General features: G+C 43.2%; 1 protein-coding gene across 2 annotated transcripts in view; it reads right to left on the bottom strand.

Moving 5' to 3' along the window:
• Positions 1-15,118, bottom strand: part of FRS2 (fibroblast growth factor receptor substrate 2) — a 71,005-nt gene extending 55,887 nt beyond the window's left edge. Inside the window, exon 1 of one of the 2 annotated variants that reach the window (XM_088452508.1) lies at positions 14,993-15,118. The gene's annotated coding sequence lies outside the window, so the exon portion shown is untranslated. Of the gene's footprint in view, positions 1-14,584; positions 14,676-14,992 lie in introns of those variants that run through there. The other variant, XM_088452509.1, reaches the window with a different exon arrangement.
• Between the last annotated feature and the right edge of the window lie 1,479 nt (positions 15,119-16,597).

The raw sequence follows: 16,597 nt of genomic DNA, 5'->3' as shown, positions 1-16,597 counted from the left end.
TAAATATATAATGTGCTCCATTTTTTGCCAGTATATAAAATAGTGATAGTAGCCATTCAGAAATACTAATTTTTCAAGAACTTGAGAGGTGTGGTAAGATTTGAGAGAAGATTGCGTTCTATAGGGAATGCATTTATCTGTGGACATCACACAGCTTACTGGGGACAACTTAAATTATTATTCTTGAGGACATAGAAACTATACATGTCAGCGCATTAGCAAGAATCTACAGAAAGACAACTGTATGGAAGTATAAATACTGCAGTATGCATTTGCACAACTGGTACTTCTGTTTAGTGCAAAATACGGACAAACCATAGAAAACCTCAATAACACCACTGAAAGCTGAATAAAATGAGACATTGTTTCATTAGAACCACAGCAAAACAAGCATGTATTTGTTAATGAAAACAAAGTGTTAAACTTTTAGCAGTGTATGAAAGAGCCGTCCCGTGTGGCCACCTTGGTTTAATGCTGGCATTATTTGAAATTGCTTTTATAAAGAAAAATAAAAGAACCAGTCATGTTGAGCTAGTGATCTTGGAGAAAACCTAAACATAGTATTTTATCTTATAATGACAACGGTTTGATTACAGTGCAAAGTCTAATGAAAACCTTCTACAGCAGAGACATTGTTGGTTGCCTAGCAGCTCTGCTCTTTAATACTATTTTAATTTGGAGGTGTACTATTATGGAAAATTAAAAATAAGGATCAATACGAACATTAACAATGTTGGCGAGTATGTGGCAGTGCTGTGACCAGAGCTAAAACTATATATAGAAAATACATTTATCAGTTTCATTCATTTACATTTTTAGTAAAAGAAGACCAATCTAAATGAAGGATGTAATTGATTTGCAACATCCAACAATTATACGAGCAGATGTAATTTAAATAAATTATTTTGAACAAAATCATTGCGAAAAAGGTTGACTGATAAAAATACAACATTGTGTAAACCAGAGGTTCCCAAACGCGATCCTCAAGACACCCCAACAGTTCAGGTTTTAGAGATATCCATGGTTGATCACAGGTGGTTAAATCCAACTGACTGAGGTACTAATTAAGTCACCTGTGGTCAAGCAAGGATATCCTTAAAACCTGGACTGTTAGGGTGCCTTGAGAGCAGAGTTTGGGAACCTCTAGTATAAACCCTTACATATGGCAGTCAATTAAATCTAGGAGCCAGAAGGATCTTTTAGGAAACCAAAGAAGATAAGAATCAACTGATCTGAATAGAAACTAATACAAAGGGCGATATTCAATTGTTTCGCCCCTTTACACGCCTGACAGGAGTTATTCAATTGTTGCTCCTGTCGGGCGCTATCAGCTGCCTGCGCATCATTTCAGCTTGCAGCCCTAGGGATTGCGAGCTGAAATGGGCGAAAAGTGACCTATATGGGCGCCCAAACAGCACTTTTCGCGATTGCACCCAGCACTTTGATCGGGGGGTAGCTGTTTTACGCGGCTAAACCCGACCACTTTGAGTGCGATCAGCGCAAAAAACAGCAACAACTGAATAGCGCCCCACGATCTCCCGTCACTTTAGATGGGAGATTGGGCACGCTATAACAATTGAATACTGCCAATAATTTTGTCAAAAGCAGTCATTTGTTTAGATGGGAAGTAGTTAAAAGCCCGAAAGACTGGATGCCGGCACTGGAATACTGACACCTGTCAGGATCCAGACAGTAAGTAGTGGAATCAGAGGGAGGGTTAGTAGTGTTAACTCTAGGTCCAGCGCCGGACCTAGAGAAATGACCGATAAGGGGGCGTGTCTTTATGACGCGTCCCCCTTACATTACTCTAGAGAAGGTGCCAGCCACTTACAGACATTCCGGGCAGCCCCCAAGCGCTGCGGTCACGGTTTATGGATGCTGGGCTCATACGCCCGGCATCCATTTACCGGCGGTGACCACTGCACCATCGGCATCCATTTACCAGCGCTGACCGCTGCACCGCCGGTTTCCCCACCCACGGGACACTGCAGCCCGTGGGAGGGGACAAAACCCACAGACTGTTTCAACGGGGCGCCGTGCCAGAGGGCAGGGTGCTTTCTTCCCTTTAGAAATAGGTCAGGGCACGGCGCCCCGCTGAAACAGCCTAGCGGGAATGCTAGGTTAGGCGCTAGCGGGAGGATTAGGGCTAAGCACTAAGGGGGAAGGGTTAGGTTCAGGGTGCGGAAGGTTAGGTTTAGGCACTAGGAGGGGGGATATTTAGGTAGCGGGAAGGGATGGTTAGGGAAAGTAGGAGGGTTAGGATACTGACCGACAAGTGTCGGTATCCAAACCATGTCGGGATGCCGGCGTCGGGATTCTATCCGCCGGAATCCAGAGCGCCGGCATCCCATACCCAACCCATTTAGAAGCATTGGCAACTTAGCTTGTGGGATTTTTTCAGCCCTGGACATATTTCATAAGAAACCAATACTTATGTTAAAATGTACACAGCCAGAAAAATATAAAAAAATATAAAGAATCGATATGCTGCTAAATATCAGTGTTTACAACTTAAAATCTTAACGCTAAAATTTTGATGTTAATAACCCATTGGCCAACCGGAACACCTAGTCACACTACACCATTACTATACTGCTGCTGGTTCAAAAGTAAAGCAGCAGAAACTTTCAGAGTTGTAGGAATATCACCCATTTGCATAATTCAAGCTGTTAGGGTGCCAGTGGGATCAGTTCATTCAAGACAGACTTAGGACCAAAAGTATGCTTCATCCACTCAATCTCCAGTTCCAAACGTTTCCTACACTCTTTCCTGTAGGTCATAACAGGATGGTGGATGCAAGAGTTGGGATTCCAAGAGGAACACCACTGACGTGCTACAACTGGGGTAGCTGTATCTAAGTGAACAAACTCTATAGCTTATAAAAATAATAATCAGACAAATCCTCCCCTCCCTCTTCTAATCGATAGCCCAACGCATGCAGTGAAATAACTGTTGCTAGGGGCGGATTTGTAGGCTGGAAAACTAGTTTGGAATCTGCACTTACTCTGGATTTCGGGGGGTGGCGGTTGGGGGGGGGGGGGGAGGGGGGGATTCTGAGAAACAAAATTTAGTACCCACTGAGCTATTCAAAAGGGAAAGTGGCTTTTACAGTAAAAGCCAATAAGATATTAAACACGAGTATATACACTGTTGCAGTCTTGGGAGTAATATTGCATTTATCAATATATGCATTTGAAAGTGTACCTACCACATAGGACTAAGAAATCACATTAATTGAGTGTAAAAAAAAACAACTAAATACAGATACCCCATATTTTTATTGTACAAGTTACCTTGATTGTAAATTTGCAAGCAGTGCTTCTTAACTCTTTGGGAACAAAATAATAATAAAACAAGACTGGATATTAACAAATGTAAAGTGCAACAGAATATGCTGGCACTATATAAGTAATTGCTAACAAAGGGGGCGATTCAATTCAACGCAAATTGAATAGGGCCGGGAGCGAGCTCCCGAAGCCATTCAATTAGGTGCGCTGTGTGGTTGGAGAATGCCGGTTATCGCTCCTTAACAAGGGTGTTAAGGCGTGTTAACCAGCAATCTCTGATCAAAGGGCCGGGCGCGCGGCTGTTAGCGCCGCACTAAGCAGAAAAATAGCTGCGCGGTCGGCACTTTGATCAGAATTCTCCTCGCATCCCCAGGGGGGTGCGAGAAAAAATCCTTAGCGCGCCCAAACAGCGTACTGAATTGAATAGGCAGAGCTATTCAATTTGCCCCCAGAATGACAATACTTCCTCCAATGTTTCTCAGTTTGATGCACCTTTGCCTCACACTAGAGTGATATACTGCCAAGCCAGCACTGCCCAGGATATTTGTACTCCCACAACAAAACTGATTTCTGAATGCCAAATCACACAACTTCATTCTGGCCGTATTACAGTCGTGAAAAAGCAATGCTAATCTGCCAGGCAGATACAATTCTGCTCAGAAAACACTGCATAAGGCACATAACAGTACAAAACTAAATCCGCCAACATATAATGCTAGTAACGCATAGGCCAACCCTGACACTCATGCAAGAACTGGATTGGCAGACAGCCGCACACAAAAATCTGCCAATATAAGATTCTGATGATTCCAATAACACTAGTGTTGCGCTGATTTTGGGGCCACACACACCATGGCTAGCTTGACATTGCTTTCTACTTTACCAGATTAATCAGTGCAGCTTAGGGCTGAGACATACAATACACGATATAAGAAAATTGCAGGGCAAAGACTTTGGACATGACTTACTCCACGTTGCACTGACCAGTTGTTCATGTCAAAAATTAAATCATAACTCTAAACATCGACCTTCATTGACTGAAAACAAACATCAAGTTACTTTGCATTTCATAATGGTACCTCAATTTGTAGGTATCATCAGAAACAGATACACTTTTACAAATGACAAAGAAACACTATGCATTTACAACTACAACAGCAATTGTTCAAACTAAAAAGACAGATTGGAGAGGATAAAGTGCTCAATTCAATGCGAAATGAATAGCACCGGGAATGAGCTCCCGAAGGTATTCAATTCAACACACTGCTAAGCCCGACTAAGGATTTCTTCTCGCATCCCTCCTTTCTTCTCGCAGAAATCCGACAAAGTACAGACGCGTAGCCGTTTTCTGCCCTTAGCGCGGCGGAAACAGCATTGAACCGGGAAGTTTAGTCGAAGAATGCCCGTTCTCGCGACTAAACACCCTGTTTAAGGCGCAAGAGGCGGGAGAATAGTCATTCGCCGACCTAACAGCTCGCAGAATTGAATATCTCCGGGAGCTACTTCCAGGCGCTATTCAATTCGCGTTGAATTGAATCGAGCCCATAGAGAGGAAAACTTGCAGATATTGGGTCAATTAAACTAGGAGAAAGTTTGTTTCATGAAACTCCCATACATCGCACGAGTGTACACACTCAAGAAATGTGAGATACAAATAGAAATGCCAATTTTGCGGTAGGCTACTGCCTGTGAGGTTGCACATCTTTTCTACATAATGTGACCTGGGAGAAGTGCATGAAAAGTGGAGAAACCATCCTGGACCCCAAAAAAGTGGCAACTGAGATAGCAGAACCATATAAAAGGTTGATAGTGACCATAAGGAAAGTACTGGAGTGTTTGTTTGTTTTTTGTTTGTTTTTTAAAGGCTGCAAATGGATACATTTCTGACTTTCTTTCCCTTCACACTCCCGCCCATCCACTTTGCTCAACAAATACATGCCGCCTCTCTTGCCAACTGATTACTTCCTCCCACTCCCGCATCCAGATTTTGCCCGTGCTGCTCCCTACCTTTGGAATGCTCTCCCTCTCCCTATCAGACTCTCCACCTCTCTACAAATCTTCAAACGGGCTCTCAAGACCCACTACTTCATCAAGTCCTTCCAGCACTCATCCTAACCCACCTCATGCTCTTTCCTCCCTATCTTCCCCTTCTGTGTCACGCCTATCTGTCTGCCCCTCCCCTTTAGAATGTAAGCTCTCATGAGCAGGGACCTCTTCCCTCATGTGCTTCTCTTTACATTTTCTTCTACTCTTTACTCCCCATAAGGGCACCTAACACTTGACTGCCAACTCCTGGCTGCTTATTGTGAGTGCTTTAAACACTATTGCAGCATAGACAGTGTAATGGTTAGCATTACTGCCTCACAGCACTGAGGTCGTGGGTTCGATTCCCACCACGGCCCTAACTGTGCTGAGTTTGTATATTCTCCCTGTGCTTGCGTGGGTTTCCTCCGGGTGCTCCGGTTTCCGCCCACACTCCATAAATATACTAGTAGGTTAATTGGCTCCTAACACGAATTAACCATAGTGTGTGAGCATGTGATAGGGAATATAGAGTGTAAGCTGCACTGGACCAAATATTCTCTGTAAAGCGCTGCGGAATGTGTGTGCTATATAAATAACTGGTAATAAATAAATGTATATAAACTGTGTCCTTGTCCTGCACAGGAAGTTACTTGTTTACTTATTAGTTCTATGTAAGGCGCTGCGGAATACTTGTGGCGCCATATAAATAAAGGATAATAATAAATGGAAGATTTTTTCCACTTTTCAAGCAAGCGTTTTTCATCAAATTAAAGTCTTTCCAGCATTTTGGGGTACAGAAATATGTCTGTAAAGTAGTTTTTCAGTATTTTCATAAAAGTTTGTAAAAAGTTAGAATAAACACTCTTACCTCTTATCTGCAAGTTCAAAACAGTCACTCCCATCATTTACACCTCCACTTACCTGCCCCACATCATTTACACCTCCACCCACCTGCCCCACATCATTTACACCTCCACCCACCTGCCCCACATCATTTACACCTCCACCCACCTGCCCCACATCATTTACACCTCCACCCACCTGCCCCACATCATTTACACCTCCACCCACCTGCCCCACATCATTTACACTTCCACCTACCTGCCCTTCATCATTTAAATCTCCATATACCTGTCGCACATCATTTAACCCAGCTTTTTCGAGAAATTCACTTGAAAATTGTCATGTCTTTAGTGGCCAAATTATGCTCTCCAAGTGCATTATTACTTATTAGGAGGGATGTACCTGACATTTTTACCTTAAAATAAAAATGTTCCTAATTTTTGACCTGCTCAGGAAGGAGGACACAGAAAAACATGAATTTTCTCTGAAAGATCTGTGACTTTGGAATTAAATTGCAAATGTAGTTCGCGGTGCGAGTTGACCATGAGAATGGCTCACATGACCCAACCTACCTCTTACTGAATTGACCCCGTAGTGGTTTTACAAAGTAAAATCTAGTGTCCTAAGTTGCTGCAGTAGGAGCATGATTTCAAAAAAATTGCATGGAGATTTATGGATATTAAAAGTGTACTCAAGAAAGCAATGGTTTTGTAAATTATGCATGGCTGATTATCAAATATTGATTAAATGCTGGGAAGTACTCTTGTCCCTATTGATAAACTCCTCTTGAAGCTGATGCTCAGTGGAGCATTACAGAGAAGCACTGTGGCACTCTGCAGGGGAGCCATTTGTGATGGGGCCGCCTGGCCAGTTTCTATTCATCACATCACAGAAAACTCAAAGCCAGTGTGGCAAAGGACAAGCTTAGCTCTGCCTGCTAGAGACGCAACTAATAGAGAGATCTGCTTCACAAGTCACCATCATGTGCTGCTCAAAGCTTCAGCTTCCCAAGTCACTATGCAACAGTGGATATGAAGACAAATCTAAAGCTTTTAAGGATACTTTCAATTGACCAGGCTACATTTTCCCTAATAACTTTTTTCCCAAAAATGATCAGGGTAAATCCTCCCTTTCCATTGCATGTCCAGTACAAACAGAGATTTAAGGAGCCCTTAAAATAATAAGGTGTTGCCCTGCTATACATTTATACACATTGGGAAGATTATGAAGGAAAAAAAAATTACAAAATAGTAAATGTTTACAAAGGACACCCTAAAATAAGAGGTTGACTTATACAATAAAACAGTGGAGAAAGACTGATGTAAATAATGAGGTGAATGGCAGCCAAGAGCTAACAATTCAAATAACCAGTAAACAGTCAACATGAAGTTTCACTGTGTAATCCCAAAGCATACATTGTGAGTATTTCCTCATGTTGGAATGCAGTTACACTAACAGAAACCATCTGATATAGAAGAAGTGGACGGCATAACAATAGGTTTCAGAACTACTGTAATGTAAATTGAGGGATTAATGCAAGCTCCAGTTAAATGGAGATCAGAGAGAATATGCAACAAAGACATTCCCCATAAATACAAAAGGCTATGAAAGCACAAGCAACCAAAGATGGATCTATAGAGGTTTGGGCTAACAAACATACATACCAATAACTAATCCAGAACTAACAATACCCATGGTCACAAAAAAAATAAAAATTACAAATCTCTCACCTGTATAAAACTTACATATCACGTGAGTTACAGGGATAAAAGAATCTCATTCCTACAAAGTGAACGGACCATAATAAACAAATCACAATCAGGGTGAATGATACGTTGACACTGCACATTTGTTTCTGATAATTAAAATTAATTGTGCAATATTTGATTCACAAACAATTTACCCACTCATGGAATTATTCCATTGTTTAGAGATGTATTCATTTAATCGGAAACCGTTTGCCTCACGCACGTAATTATGGGTACACACTGACATATATCGTTCCATTGAACGGGCATTATAACGGTAGTTCATCAGGCAGGTATGTACAGACTATATATCTATTACCAACGTTGTTCACAGACGTATCGCATCTACCTTAGAGCACAGCTGATATATCAGCATGTCTGGCCGCGTGTACGGGCGACCCGCCGACAGCAGATACACTTGCTGTAGGGACCCACCGGTGACTTACATCTCAACTGGTTAGATGCCCGCCCAGCTGTCATGTCAGCGCAGACACATCGGCACCAATAGTGTAGAAAAGTTTCAGTTCAATCAAAATTAAGAATGAAGAAAGACTGTTCTAGCAACCCATCAATTCAGTGTTTCACTCAATGTCTCAATATTTCCAGCACAGAAAAAGTATTGTTCCTCCCAGTGGCTGGGTAATTTGAACAAGCAGCAACGTAATCAAAATCCCTTCTTCATAAACTCAATAGAAGGTTTGGCAACATTGCTATTAATTTGAAAAATATTCAAAACAGGATCTCCTGAACAGGGCAGATGTGGGACCTGTAGAATTGGGTTTGGAAGGAATGAGCCTAAAGCTGGGTACATACACACTGATAGATATATCGCCTGGGCGATAGATCTATAGTGCATCGCTGAGTGTGTACAGCGGATGTGTCTGAACAATGTCGTTCAGACATATCCGATCTGCTGTGCAGCACAGCAGATGGCCAATATATCTGAAAGATCTATCGGTCATCTGCAGATGTGTACGGATGATCTGCCGATCTCCCGTAAACATGCTGCGGGACCCGGCGGTGATTGACAGCTCAACTGGGTGGGCGATTTAAGTGCCCACCCATTTGAGCTGTCAAGTCCAGCACATTGGGCAGACGAACTGGTAAGTGAGTATACACCTACCAATCCATAGATAGGTCGGCATTCAGCCGACCTAGTGTGTACCAAGCTTAAGCTATGTACACACCAGATAGATGAGAGGAACAATCTACTTTTGTTTCCTCTGACAGCTGAAACAATAGAAAGGATATCACAATTCCTGTATACACACCATCCAATTATCGTTTCTATCTGAAAGATAAATGTTTAAATGCACTTTGTCGGACCGATCACAAACACTGCATTTCTGGGACAGTATTGGCTCATCAAGACAGATGAACGTCATGCAGCACTCCTGATGTTGGGAGCTGATCCGACTGGTTTGTGAGCAACCATTGGACCCAGGTTCTGTGTACACTGTGCAATAACCGTTCCGACCAGCCCAGCTATTTCAGTGTGTACCTAGTTTAACATACTCACGGCTTCAAACCGTTCTTTGCTAGACAAACATTCACCGAGGATTATTGGATTTGCAATTGATTTTAGAAGATTAAGTTTATGCATGAGTAACCAAAAAAAATAAATAAATACACTGGAAGCACAAAATTAATTACTTGTAAAGACAGATTATGGCTTGTAAGTATTATGGAGCATACACATGGTCAGATTTGTCCGATGTGTCAGATGAACGATTGAACGATCTGAACGATTTGACAAACGATTTGAACTATGAACGATTTTTCACTGCATTAAAATGAATGGATTCGTCCAAATCTGACTGCAAACACATCAGATGTCAGATATCATTATCTGACAAGCTGGAACGCGCATCGTTCAGACATGTCAGATTTTCCTTCAGATATGAACGATTGAACGATTTTTAAAATCGTTATCGTACAGATCTGAAGAAAAATCTGACCGTGTGTATACACCATTAGATAAACCGGGGCTACCGAACTCCTAAGATTAATCAGACCTTTAAGCAGCCCATACAAAGATTTCTGATCAATCTGGGCAGACCTGGTAGCTTGGTGCTGAAATAGGTTCAATATCAAAAGGGGTCTATTAAGAATATTAGCCAATGACCACACACTGGCAGATCACATAACATTACTGGATACCCAGGTTGGAACAGGCTTATTGGGGGGAGGGGGGGGGGAATTCAATTGTTTGCATGCACCCGCCGCTAACTAATGGGTGCCTGACAGAGCAATTCAATTGTTGCTCCATTTGGGAGCGAACAGCCACGGAAGCACGCTTTTCTGCTGGCAAGCAGAAATGTGTAATAAGTCCGTGGTTTGGGCGCACTAACCAGGACTTAAGACGGGTTTAGCCGTTTTATGTGGCTAAACCCGGTCTAATTGGGAGCGACATGCGTGATAAGACATGGGTGCCAATAAACAATTGAATATTGCACCCCGATCTCCCATTCCTTAAAACAGGAGACTGGGAGCGATAAAACAACTGAATTCCCCCTTTGGGCAGTATTCAATAGCCAGCGTCGCTTGTTTTGCCTCTAGAAAAGTATTGCGCTCGACACCGCTTTTCGCCCTATTCAATTGCAACGGATGTGAGAACGCGTCCCGGCGAAACTGAAATCGGCAAAAAGTCCTGTAAGATTTGGGGAAATCATCCTGACACCCCCCAAAAGATGCACTGACATGGGGGATCACTATGGATACCCCCGAATAGCCCTGCTGAAGGTTTCTGGGGTGCTTAAATGCTCTCAATTGGTGCAATTTAGTGTCTTTGCACAAGTGAAGAATAGCATTTAGCAGGGGTTAATTTTGTTAAAATAAGTAGTCACAGCAAATTTCGGGTACATGAAAATAGGTGCAAGCATGGTTAAATATTGCAAAAGTGAGGTTTTAAAAACGTAAAAACTGCACCTTCAGCAAACACCGGCAATCCAAAAAACACCTGGGGCATACTTCTGTCTATTTAGCTAGTTTTTAAGTTTGTCCCCCAACTTTGTTTTTTTTTTTGGAGGTGATCTAAAATACTTTAATTTTTTTTTTAAGCAGTTTACCTTTGGGGGACTGTCCCAATGCTGCAGGTTTGTTCCCACAACTTTGCACCCCCAAACCCCCCAATTCAGCACTTTTTTCCGCCTCCATTCAGAGGCGAACCTTTTCCGCATGTTACAAGGCGCAGACTTTTCGCACCGGTGAAAAGTCTCTGCAATTGAATACGGCGGAAAGTTTCCGACAGGTGAAATGACGTCATCTGCGAAAACTTTTCGCTGGCAATCGAATAAGGCCCTTTGAGTGGAATTTGCTATTAACTTTTGGGATAAAATAATCAAAGTGACTGACCAAAATAACGCATATGTCAGCAGTTTTAGACAGTGAATTTTATTACAATACCTGTACCTAATTTAGGATTTAAATCCACTTACACTGTTAACACATGAGATATAGGGCTCAATTCAATTCAGCACGATGCTGAATAACCCCAGGAGGGAGCTCCCAGAGCTATTCAATTCAGTGCGCTGTTTGATCCGACTAAAGGATTTCTTCTCGCACCCCCCTGAGGGTGCGAGGAGAAATCCAGCAGAGGTACCGGCAGCGAGGCTGTTTCTGGCTTAGCGCAGTGCTAACAGCCTCCCAGCCAGCACTTTAGTTGGAGAATGCCGGTTCTCGCGAATACACACACAAGTCGCAAGAACCGGCATTCACCGACTTAACTGGCATTCAGCATCGCGTTGAACTTAATCGAGCTCATAGATCGGTAAAGTTCCTGGTTGTAACACATTAGCAGAAAATAACCCATCCAAATGAAAGCAAAATTTCTCAAAGCCATCTTTAACACATACTGGGAGGGAATTCAATTGTGCGTGATATGCCGCCGCTTTGCATATATTTGGACAGTTCTAGTAGTGCCTATTTCAAGTCCCTTGAGGCTCGGCTTGTATGCTAGAATTCTGCAGTAATTAACGTACTATAAATCTCCCTTTACTCTCACCTGCTTAATAAATGCTGCCATTTCAGCTGCAAGTTCAGCTGTAAACCTCACTTGTATTTCTCAAAACATCTTGTTTGCAAATTTGGTCATTTAAAGGCGCAAGCAATCTGTGTGGCAATAAGACAACCTTGGAGTGCAGCCCTGGCTTGGCTACCTATGTTAACGTAGTTTGTCCTGAAGATTGAGTTTTAGTCTTCCTGCACCTTTTGCCATGTTCCAGATGGGACTTGGTTGGGTTAAGTTAGCGGTAACCAAGAAAGTTTCAGTTACAAGTCCTTTCTTTTTATGTAGCATATGTCCCTATTACGATTTCTGACCATTAACTTAATGGTTCAGTTATAGATAAATGATGCTAAAGTGGATAATCAGTGTGGCACAACACAGTTTGTATTGCAAATGATTTAATTTAAGTGTTTTTAGAATCCCTCTATGGGGGAATTCAATTGCTTTTTGGGCACCCATTAGTTATGAGCGCCTGTCGGAGCTAATCGATTGCTTCTCCGATCGGGCTCCCAGATTTCTGCTCAAACTGGCATGAGGTGGCAAGCAGAAATCCGCAAAAAGTCAGCCGTTTGGACGCGGTACATAGTACTTTAGACTGGTTTAGCCGCTTTAAGCGACTAAACCCGATGCATTTGGGCACGAACAGTGCAATAACCTCGGTACTCCTGCCCAATCAGAGCAAAAACGGAATAGCTCCGTTGGACGCCCATTACTAACAGGTACCCAAAAACAACTGAATATCCCATGGGGTGATTCAATTGTATGTAGCTCCAGGCTAATCTACATAATGGGATCTATTCAATTATTTGCGCGACCAGCCCCTTTCTCCCGTGAAAATGCACTGGATTAGACGTGTTAAGCTGCTTCTCCTCTGCCAATTGCCAGAAGCGCTGCAGTTAAAGCACGCCCAGCACTAGCGACCAGCCGCAAAGCCCTACTTTACATTGATTTCTGCTCTCACACCAGGATGGTGCAAGCAGAAATCCACAGCAAGTGCAGCCTCGGGCTGGTTGTACAAACAACTGAATAGCTCCCATGCAGTTTAGACAGGAGCTACAAACAATTGAATTGTCCCCTATATGAAAGGCCAGAGTGCTTTAAATTTAAAAAAAAAAAAAAAGTTTATATAAGCTGTGAATACTGGGCATAATTTATGCTACTGTATCTGCTCACATCTTCAAATAAATAAGTAGTTTTCAGCCACATGACAATATGGATTAAGAAGATTTCACACAATCAATATTTCTTATCACTAGATATTTCTTCAAGGCAAACTTGCACCAGACATTTATTCCCTCTTATCAAAGGTGAAGCAACAATTTTTGCCAACGAGATGTAGATCAATATGGTACTATCACTTGTATTAACAGTAATATTGGCCACAGTTAACAGTGTCTATTGTGGGACATTTATCTAAACTGAGAATCCTGGCACCGCCCAGCCATAAGCCATAATGTGTATTTGAAATTCACAGTGTGGATGAAAACCAGGCCTGCACTGCTGCTGGGGATGTTGCTATCGCTAGACCTTTCAATGTGAATGTCTGAAAGCTATCTGGGAGTCTTCAGAGTAGAAATATTATGTTCTAAGCAAGGGGATAAAGGGCTCTACCTTTATGTATTTATGAAATAGATGTGAAAATAAATTGACATGTCCCTTAACAGAATTTGAAAATAATTTGATATGTTATTTATATACAAGTAACAATTACAACAGTTAAAAAAATGTGCACACACAAACACTCCAAGCAGCTGTCTTTCCCCACAGTTTGCCTGTTACATGCTTATTAACTCCAATGCCCCTCCATTGTATCACTTATGGGAAGTTTTGTCTGTGGCAGCAGACTAAAGCCGCCACCTGGAAAGTACCTGAAAATAACCATCTGGTTAGTAAAAACAAATACTTTTTTTTCTTAAATGGCTAACACACTGAATGCAAAAAAACAACAAAAAACACTTAAATATTTGGATAACTGCACAAAAATAAAAGTATCCAGAAGTGTACTTGGTTCATTCATGATCACACAGTGCAATTTTATAAAATATAGTGAACTGCAATTTCAAATAATATTTAAGCCAAAAAACTGCATGCAAAATGCATAGAATTCCTTTAAAATCTTGGACGTCTATATCTGTACAAGGCAAACAACAACAATACACTAGCAATAGCCTAAATCAGTGTCCAAAACACCAAAGAACCCACCTATAGTCACAAAGCCATTGCACACAGAACAGTTAGCTTTACGGTAAGCCACAATACTGTACTACACTTACAGAAAATGACAACATTCTCAAGAAACTAATTTGGTAGTCAAAGTAAAAAAAAACGGCCTAATTAAAATAACTACTATATAAAACATGACATTGGCTGTGTTCTGTTACTCCTCCTAAGAACAGAGAAAACTACACTCAACAGAAAAGTCATGCAAAATCAAACAGATTTAATAAAACCCACCCACAAGTTAGGCCATTAAATTGTAACTACATGGCATATATATATAGTCAGTAACAAGTTACCAGCTTTCTGACAAAGGTGGAGTAATAGTATCTGCAGAAATGGAAGTGACCTGCATTATAACTAGATCTGAGCTCCATTTGCTGTTTGACTAAATGATACCCGAGTAAGAGAATAATGGAAAGGTGAGTGACGGCGGCTGCTGGAAGTGGGAAACTCACCCTCATTGAGTGTGGGAACCGGAGAACACGGAGTGGGGGCATCTGCCCACGACCCTGCACACGGGTGACCCTAGGGGTCATACAGTGGTGTGGGGAGGGCTATTAGGTGTATGTGTTACCCCTGGCCACGGACAGGACAGCAGCTCTACCATCTCCGTACTATCCATGGTATGTTGCTGCTATACAGCCACTGGTAATACGAGCGCTGTCATCACAGCCTTCCCCCCCGCGGCTCCGCTGATTCTCCGAGCATCAGCAGAAGAGAGTAGCGCTGCACTGAGCGGCCATGTTCCTGTCCCCGCCATGGCTGCTGCAGTTCTCAGCCCGGGAGTGATGGGAGGACGAGCACGCACCGTGCTACCCGAGAAAATCCCGCCCCGCTCTCTCACCCCCCGCCAGGTTACTCACGGCTCTCCATCGGGTTCCGGGGAGGCTCCGCTCACGGCCAGGACTCGCTCCCCGGGCTGCAGGCCGCCAGCTGGGCCGACGCTGCTCGTTCTGCACACAGATTCCCAGCGCTACTGCTTCCGGGTCACGCCGCGCAACGGGCACGGGGGGCACGCGCATGACAGCCTGGATGGAGTGCGCGCGTTCGATTCTCCACTCGCATTGTGACGTCACTGAACAAGGAGTAGTAGAGAGAGCTCTTCTGTGTGTGTTATTATAACCAGCCTTCAGGCTGCTGTGTGGGCATTGTCACATGCAGTCACCACTCCTACTCCTAGGAGCTCCTTCATGGTCGGTAACTTAGCAGCCAGAGCCGGCTCAGGAACCAGTGATTTTAGTGATATACATAAAGGGAAATAGGCACAACATCCAGATGTGCTCTCATACTCCTATCCTTTCTGCAGATTATGGCGCAATTTAATTTTTCGCCACTGGTTGTGATTTTAATGACTTTTCAACTTTTTCCTTAATTTAAAATCTTATTCACATTCTACCTTCTTACAGTGTACTAGGCACTAGGATTAGTGTTTTAGCGCAAAGGAATTGGTACAAATTTGCAGATTAAGTTTAACGGGGATGTAGTTTGTAAGACGACAGTCTAAATCCCGACCGCCGGCTTCCAGACATTCTAATCCCGGCGTGGTACTAATGACAGGCATCTTAATCTAGACGCCTGTCATTAACCAGACGCTGGAAGACCGACGCCCGGCATCCCGATCGAAGTGATGCCGGGTGCGTACAGCCGGTTTAGGGCTCCCGGGGGGGACTTAGGGTTAGGCACACCCCCCCCCCCCCCCCGGGAGGTTAGGGTTAGGCTAGGGGAAGGGGGGGATTAGGCACCCCTGGGGGAGGGTTAGGGGGAGAATTAGGTTAGCGATACTTGCCTTAGGGACGATCGGGATTTTCACCCTTGCCAAGCTGCCATTGTCGGGTGTACCTACTACACACGTTTAACAATGGATGGCGCAGCTCATGCATATCGGACCTCCATCTTTTGCCATATTACACAGGCTAGCATCTCAGTTGCACACATCAGCTGCATGTAATACCAGTAGCCTGGGTACTTGTGCATTGCAATTTTGTTGTGTTAGCGATGCTACTGAGATGCATATTTTGTGAAAAAGTCTGGCGAGACGCATGGCATGTGGAAGTCAGTGGCACATCAAACAGAGCTATTTGGCAGATTTGAGGATAGATGTAAGTGGACAAATCTGTAATATTACATTATCTTCATCAATTATTTATATGATATATAGTCATTATGCTGGCTTTCAGGAGGCCGGCGCTGGGATCCCGTCTCCAGTCAGAATCTCGGCACCGGCATCCTGGCTCTAAGTAGTGAGGTTAGGGGAAGGGTTAGGGGCTAGGTTTAGGCACTAGGGGGGGAGGGTTAGGCTTAGGCAGCGGGGAGGGATAGGGTGAAGATACTGACCGACAGTATCCTAACCCTGTCAGGATGCCGGTGTTGGGATTCTGACCGCCGGCAACCCGTATCCAACCCATCTATATAGCACACATATTACACAGCTTTACAGAGAATATTTCAGTCATTCACCTCAGGCCCTG

Source organism: Taudactylus pleione, unplaced genomic scaffold (assembly GCF_031769625.1).
Source record: "Taudactylus pleione unplaced genomic scaffold, aTauple2 ptg000038l, whole genome shotgun sequence".
In the NCBI taxonomy this organism is placed as follows: Eukaryota; Metazoa; Chordata; class Amphibia; order Anura; family Myobatrachidae; genus Taudactylus; species Taudactylus pleione.
Note: the sequence above shows the minus strand (reverse complement) of the source record. Positions and strands in the feature narration are given on the sequence as shown.